Source organism: Petaurus breviceps, unplaced genomic scaffold (genome assembly GCF_028583685.1).
Source record: "Petaurus breviceps papuanus isolate PSGF00001 unplaced genomic scaffold, PetGlider_PUasm1.0 90881, whole genome shotgun sequence".
Lineage (NCBI taxonomy): Eukaryota > Metazoa > Chordata > Mammalia > Diprotodontia > Petauridae > Petaurus > Petaurus breviceps.
This window is the reverse complement of record NW_027187369.1, coordinates 16,804,966-16,812,461: the sequence shown is the minus strand read 5'-3', so window position 1 is coordinate 16,812,461 and position 7,496 is coordinate 16,804,966.

Here is a 7,496-nt window from a genome sequence, read left to right as displayed (position 1 = left end):
TCTCTCTCTCTCTGTCTGTCTGTCTCTGTCTCTCTCTCTGTCTCTGTCTCTCTCTCTGTCTCTCTGTCTGTCTCTGTCTCTGTCTCTGTCTCTCTGTCTCTGTCTCTCTGTCTGTCTCTGTCTCTCTGTCTGTCTCTCTCTCTCTCTGTCTGTCTGTCTCTCTCTGTCTCTGTCTCTGTCTCTCTCTCTCTCTCTGTCTCTCTCTCTCTCTCTCTGTCTGTCTCTCTGTCTCTCTCTCCCTTCCTCCCTCCTTCCCCTCTCTTCCTACTTTACTGTGAAAAGAGTGTATTTTCCATGGGCTCCTTCTGCTTTCCCTACTTCATATCTCAAAATCACAAGAACTAGTGTTGGATAGGATATCCAGGGCTTGAACCTAAGCACCAACATGTGAAAAGATAGTCATGCTTGCACTCCTCCATATGCTGGAAGGTCCTACTCCTTCACCCAGCCCACAGGCTGCCAGGCTGCCGCCTCCTAGGGTCCCATGGACATCATAGTACCACACTCTGCTCTTTGGACCTAACTTCCTCCTAGGGTAAAGTGTTCCTAGTGTGTCACATAGGAAACTGGGAATAGTTTCTAACTTTGTCTACTCCCATTGGATGATGTGTTAACAGCATGATCAGCCTCTGTCATTAACTACTGCCACAGTATCCTTTTGTAATGTTAAAATGCCATCTTCCCATTCTTAATGTAAAGTGAATATTGCTTTCAGAAGGGGAAGGGAATCTTACTCAACTAGCTGGCCCTATATATGTTTGTTATGTTACTTATTATAACAAAATTCCTAGCCTACTTTGACAATTAACTATGTCCGTACAGTGTGAAATCTTTATTTTCCTTTCCATTTGGAAAATATATTAAATTTATTTAAATGAATTTATTCAAAATACCTTGTATTTGATTATTTTCAGGGCTGTGCTTTGAGGTATTTTTCCCTCCCATGTTTTTTTGACTCTCATCCCCAATGACTTAGAAAACAATTTGTGACTCTGTTTACCTGCTAAGCCTGCTTTTCTTTATGCAGCAGAGGAAGTAGATAAAATAAATCTTATAGGATTATTCTTAAAGGTTGCTTTGTATTTAAAAAGGCCCTTTCTGCATAAGGAGAGTTCCAGATAAATGCAAAGATGCTAATATTAGATAATTCATGTACATATGCATAAACAGATAGCCTTTTTCTTCCTCACTCCAAATTTAATGTCTCCTTTTGTTCTCTTTTATTCTTTGGTACACTGCTATCCTTCTTCAGAGATCAATTTGTTCAAAAGAAAAATTATAATGTTATAGATGAGCATCCATTTGGGAAGGAAAGGGATTTATTTAATCATTCCTCAGTCATATGAATGTAAAGATACAGATTCCACAGCCCCTAACTTAACCAAAGATCTTGAGCACACATAAAGGTCACATACACTAATCCTATGTCTGTCTACCTCTTATTTAGCTTAGGACTCCTAAAAATGGGGAAACTCTGAGACATCATCAACATATATCAGAGAACATTCACTATAAAAGAAAACAGCAAAATATACCTTTCTTGTATTGCTCCCATCACAGGAGGTGAATCTAATTGATGTCAGACATGATCTATAAATCCAGACACATATAAATCTCTCTGCTAGAAGAAGCTGAGATTCTAGAGATCCTTAGTTCTCACTCTACTTGAAACTTATCAATGGTACCTATACCCTTATTAAACCTCACCAGAACGTATAAGTCTTGTGCCTGGATTGTCTTTCTGCATCCTTGGTATGCTGGCATCCTTACTGCGTAATTGCCCATTTAAAGAGGAAGTACTACTAAATGGTAGAGAATAGACAAGAGACACTAATTACTTATCCAGGCTCAATAAAGGAATTCCTCAAATATGGAATAAGGTATTATCTTTAAATGGGCAACACTGGTAATAACACTCCTCTCTACAAAGAGTAATCATTGTTCTAGGCATTCACCGTGCCCATTCTCCTCTACTCTAACTTTCTCTCATGCCCTCCAGAGCCTTTCTTTACATTTAATAAATTCTCATTTAGGGGTGGCTAGGTGGCGCAGAGCACCAGACCTGGAGTCAGGAGGACCTGAGTTCAAATCCGGCCTCAGACACTTAACACTTACTAGCCGTGTGACCTTGGGCAAGTCACTTAACCCCAATTGCCCTACCTTCCCCCTCCAAATAAATAAATAAATAGATGGATAGATGATAGATAGACAGATGAAAGAAAGAAAGAAAGGAAGGAAGGAAGGAAGGAAGGAAGGAAGGAAGGAAGGAAGGAAGGAAGGGAGGGAGGGAGGGAGGAAGAGAGAAAGAGAGAGGAAAAGAGAGAGAAAGAGAGAGAGAGAAAAAGAGAAAGAGAGAGAGAGAAAGAAAGAGAAAGAAAGAAAGAAAGAAAGAAAGAAAGAAAGAAAGAAAGAAAGAAAGAAAGAAAGAAAGAAAGAAAGAAAGAAAGAAAGAAAGAAAGAAAGAAAGAAAGAAAGAAAGAAAGAAAGAAAGAAATTCTCATTTATCCTGGATCTCTTTCAGATTCTTTCCATTTCTGGTACTCATAGAAATCTTTTTCCTGAAATCACTAAATCTTTTAGTACCCTTTCCAAGGCCAGGCATGAAGAAGAACTGGCATATTCTTTGCTCCCCACTTCTACTTTCAGACTTTCTTTTGCCACTATAATTAGGTAACCATCCTACCTCCTTTAAAGTTCATGCCAGGCCATTCAGATCCTTGCTGTTAAAGGATCTCCAGGTCACTCTCTTTCCTTTCCAATAAGTTCAGTACTTGAATCACAATCTTTGTTTCTTACCCGACTCTTGAACCCTTCAAACACCCCAGTCCCCCCCACAGTCTCTAAACCTTGCAAGCTATCATGAAATCTCTGAATATGAATTTGGTTTAATTTAACCACACACAATAGCAATCCTACTGCAGACCTATCCATCTTCTCTATTCAACTGAACTTGCTTCAGGTATTAAAATACCTAGTTATGGCTCTACTCAAAACACTTCTACATCTTTGACCATCCTCCCCTCCTTTTTCCATATCTTAGAGGAAGCATTTAGACCTTTTCCTTGACAAGAAACTCATCACCTGTACTCCTGAACTCACCCTCCATTACATTAGAAAATATCTTAGGTGACTACATCTCATCCTATTTAAGTCTATCTTGACATTAATAAGCAGGATTATTAGAACACACTTAGTGTTCTGCAAGTTGTTGAACAAAGTTACCTTGGTCCTTGTACCTGTTGCAGAATCATGCATATTTTAACACATCCACAAAAGAGGCTTGTTTAAAGAAAATCTATAAGGGTACACTTGGTTATACTGAATCAAATGCTTTTGTTTTGTTTTTCCTGATCCTGGGAAAGCTGCTAGAGGAAAGAAAAGAGGATGAGAGCAACGATACAAGGAGAGCAGTTGGCCTTGGTAAGAAGAAGGACCACCTCATCTGTGGAGGTTGGTGAAAAGGACAAATAGACAAGGTATAGAGGACTGGTGAAGATATATACCAGTTGAGGGGTTAGCCACCCATCTTAAATTTGTACCACTTACCAATTTGAGAAGCATACCATCAAACAACATGTAACTGGAAAATGACTAGGCCAGAGAAATATAGTTAGGTTTATATTTAGGCATTCTGTACTTACTAAAACCCAGACAAAGTTATAGGGCACATAAATAATTCCTCTGTCTCCCTCCCATTACTATATGCCTGAGCCTGTAGCTATCATTAGGCCACCTATGAGTAATTTTCATTATGTAGATGCTGACTGGACTGATGCTAACAAGTGACAGGGAACTGGGAAGAACAGATAATACTAACCTTATCCCACCCTTCCCACTTCATTTAGATAAGAAGAATACTGCACCAGCTGCAGTTTGAGGATTTACTGCTATTTCAGAAATGCCAGAGAAAATAACAATAGCAAAGTACCTGGGGTCTTGAAGGAGGCCCAGGGCATTTAGACATACTGCTGATAGCAAATGTCCAACAGTTAGTATTGATGGCTGTAAGGATCAGGAAAAACTAAAGTACAACACCAAGTTTAAGCTGAGTTTTGAAACAGACTGGGTGGCAGCTGGCTGGTTTCAGAAAACCTTAGGAAGGCTTATATGACCTCATGCAGTGTGAAGTGAGTAGAAGCAAGAAAACTTTATCCATAGTAACAGCAATACTTTATGATGATCAACTATGAATAACTGAGTTATTCTGATCAATACAAATATGGGGGGGGGGAGGCAGAGCCAAAATGGCAGAGTAAAAGTAGGAACTTGCTTGGGCTCCCACTCCAACCACTTCCAAGACCTGAACAAAAATGACTCTACACAAATTTTAGAGCTACAGAACCCACAAAGTGACAGAGAGAAACAAATCTCCTGATGAAGGCAGCCTGGCAGGCCAACAGGAAGGGTCTATCACACTGAGCTGGGAGCCAAGGACAGTACCCCTTGAGCTACACACTCGCAGTCCAGATTGGTCAGAGGAGACTTCAGGAGAGTGAATAACCAGCAGCTGTGGCATTTTCCAGGCTTCTCAACCCATAAACACCAAGGAGAAAGTAAAAGGTCAGTAGGGAACTCTGTTGAAACTGGGTGAGAGAAGAGCACAGTCTGGCCCTTGTCCCTGGGACAGCAGAGTTGGCAGCAGTGCTGCGCCCACAGCTGCTGCCCTGTGGTTGCCTCTGGAGCTCCTGGCTTGCATATCATAGGGTGACCAAGCAACCATTCAGAGGGTAATTGCTCTTGCTTTGACCTGCCTGGATATGGATCATGGTCTTGGGTGTTGGTCCTGGGGTGTGTGTCCAGTGAGCCAGAGCTTGTGGGGACTGTAGAGAGGGCACCCAAGTAATAGCTCTAACAGCTGCAAAAAACCCGGGAATTTAGGACAAAGCTCTCTCCATTCTATAAGCAGAGTTCTACCATGGCAAAGAGCTCAAAAGTCAAGTAAGTGGCAGGATAAGGAAGTGCAATCAGATCATACAATCCTTTTTTGGGGACAAAAAGGATCAAAGCATGGAAGTGGAGGAGGACAATGAAGTCAGAACTCCCATATCAAAAAGCTTCCAAGAAAAACATGATCTGATCACAGGCCATGGAGGAGCTCAAGAAGGATTTTGAAAATCAAGTAAGAGAAGGGGAGGACAAACTGGGAAGAGAAATGAGAATGATGCAAGAAAATCATGAAAAGCAAGTCACCAGCCTGCTAAAGGAGCCCCCAAAATACACTGAAGAAAATAACACCTTTAAACGTAGACTAACTCAAATGGCAAAAGAGGTTCAAAAAGCTAATGAGGAGAAGAATGCCTTAAAGAGCCAAATTGGCCAGATGGAAAAGCAATTTCAAAAACTCCCTGAAGAGAATAATTCCTTCAAAATTAGATTGGAGCAATTGGAAGCTAATGATTTTATGAGAAATCAAGATACTATAAAACAGATCCAAATAAATGAAAAAAATAGAAGGCAATGTGAAATATCTTATTGGAAAAACCACGGACCTGGAAAATAGATCCAGGAGAGATAATATAAGAATTAATGGACTACCTGAAAGCCATGATCAAAAAAGAATCTAGAAATCATCCTTCAAGAAATCATCGAAACAAAATTGCCCTGATATTCTAGAACCAGAGGGCAAAATAGAAATTGAAAGAATTCACCGATCACCTCTTGAAAAAGATCCCAAAAACAAAACTCCTAGGAATATCATAGCCAAATTCCAGAGTTCCCAGGTCAAGGAGAAAGTATTACAAGCAGTCAGGAAGAAACAATTTGAGCATTGTGGTAACACAATTAGGATAACACAAGATGTAGCAGCTTCTACATTAAGGGATTGAAGGGCTTGGAATATCATATTCTGGAGGTCAAAGGAGCTAGGATTAAAACCAAGAATCACCTACCCAGCAAAACTGAGTATAATGCTTCAGGGGAAAATATGGTCATTCAATGAAATAGAGGACTTTCAAGCATTCTTGATAAAAAAAAAAAACCAGAACTGAATAGAAAATATGTCTTTCAAATACAAGAAGAGAAGGTAAACAGGAAAAAGAAATTATAAGGAACTTATTAAAGTTGAACTATTTACATTCCTACATGGAAAAACGATAATTGTAACTCATGAGACTTTTCTCAGTATGAGGATAGCCGAAGAGAATATATAGGTGTATGTATGTGTATATATATATATATATATTATATATATATATATGTATATATACTTATATATGTATAGGAGGGTATATATGCATATAAAAATATATATGAGTGTGTATATATGTGTGTACATGTATACATAGACAGAGGGCACAGGATAAGTTGAATAAGGAGGGATGATATCTAAAAAATAAAATTAAAAGTTAAAAGAGTAATGCATTGGGAGGAGGATAAAGGGAGAGATAGAATAGGGTAAATTATCTCATATAAAAGAGGCAAAAGAAAACTGTCACAATGGAGGTTAAGAGCCAGAAGGTGAAAGGGAATGGGGCAACCTTACTCTCACTAAATTTGGCTTAAGGAGGGAATAAAATACACACTCAATTGGGTATCTTACCCTACAGGAAAGTAGGGGGAAGGGGATAAGATGGGGGATGACATAAGGGAGGCAGATTGGGGAAGAGGGTAATTAGAAGCAAACACTTTTGAAAAGGGACAGGGTCAAAGTAGAAAATAGAATAAGTGGGTGGGGCAGGATAGAATGGAGGGAAATGTAGTTAGTCTTTCACAATATAACTACTATAGAAATGTTTTGTGTAACTACACATGTACAACCTATGTTGCATTGCTTGTCTTCCCAGTGGGGGTGGGTGAGGAGGGAAGAAGAGAAATAATCTGGAAATTAAAGTTTTAAAAACAAATGTTAAAAAAAAATTTGTTTTATACATGCAACTGGAAAATAATATATACAGGCACTGGGTACAGAAATCCATCTTGCCCCACTAGAAAGTTATATTTTCTTATATCCAAGGGAGGATATAAGAGAGAACAAATTGGGGAAAGGGGTATTCAGTAGGCTTGCTATCTTGGGGTGGGGGTAGGGGAAATACAGGGAGAAAATTTGTAACGCAAAATGTTGTAGAAATGAAAACTAAAAATGAATAAATAAATTGGAAAAAAACACAATGATCCAAGACCATTCTTAGTGACTTAGGTTTAAAAATGCTACCAATCTCCAGAGAAAGAACTGATGGAGTCTTAATACAGATCAAGGCATATTTTTTCTTGCTTTTGTTTATACAGCAGGATTAATTAGGATATATGTTTTGCATGATTTCACACATGTAATTGATATCACTTTTCTTGCCTTTTCAAGGGGTAGGAGATGGATAGCGGGGAGGGAGAAAATTTAGAAGTCAATTTAAAAAAAGAAAAAGAATGTTAAATTTTAGTAAATAATAACCAATTTCAAAGAGAAACACAGTGGGGACTCTAAGATTGAGAAGTGCAGAGGAAGTGCATTCCATGCCTGGGAAATGGACTTCACAGAGACAGAGATTGAAAGCTGTACATGA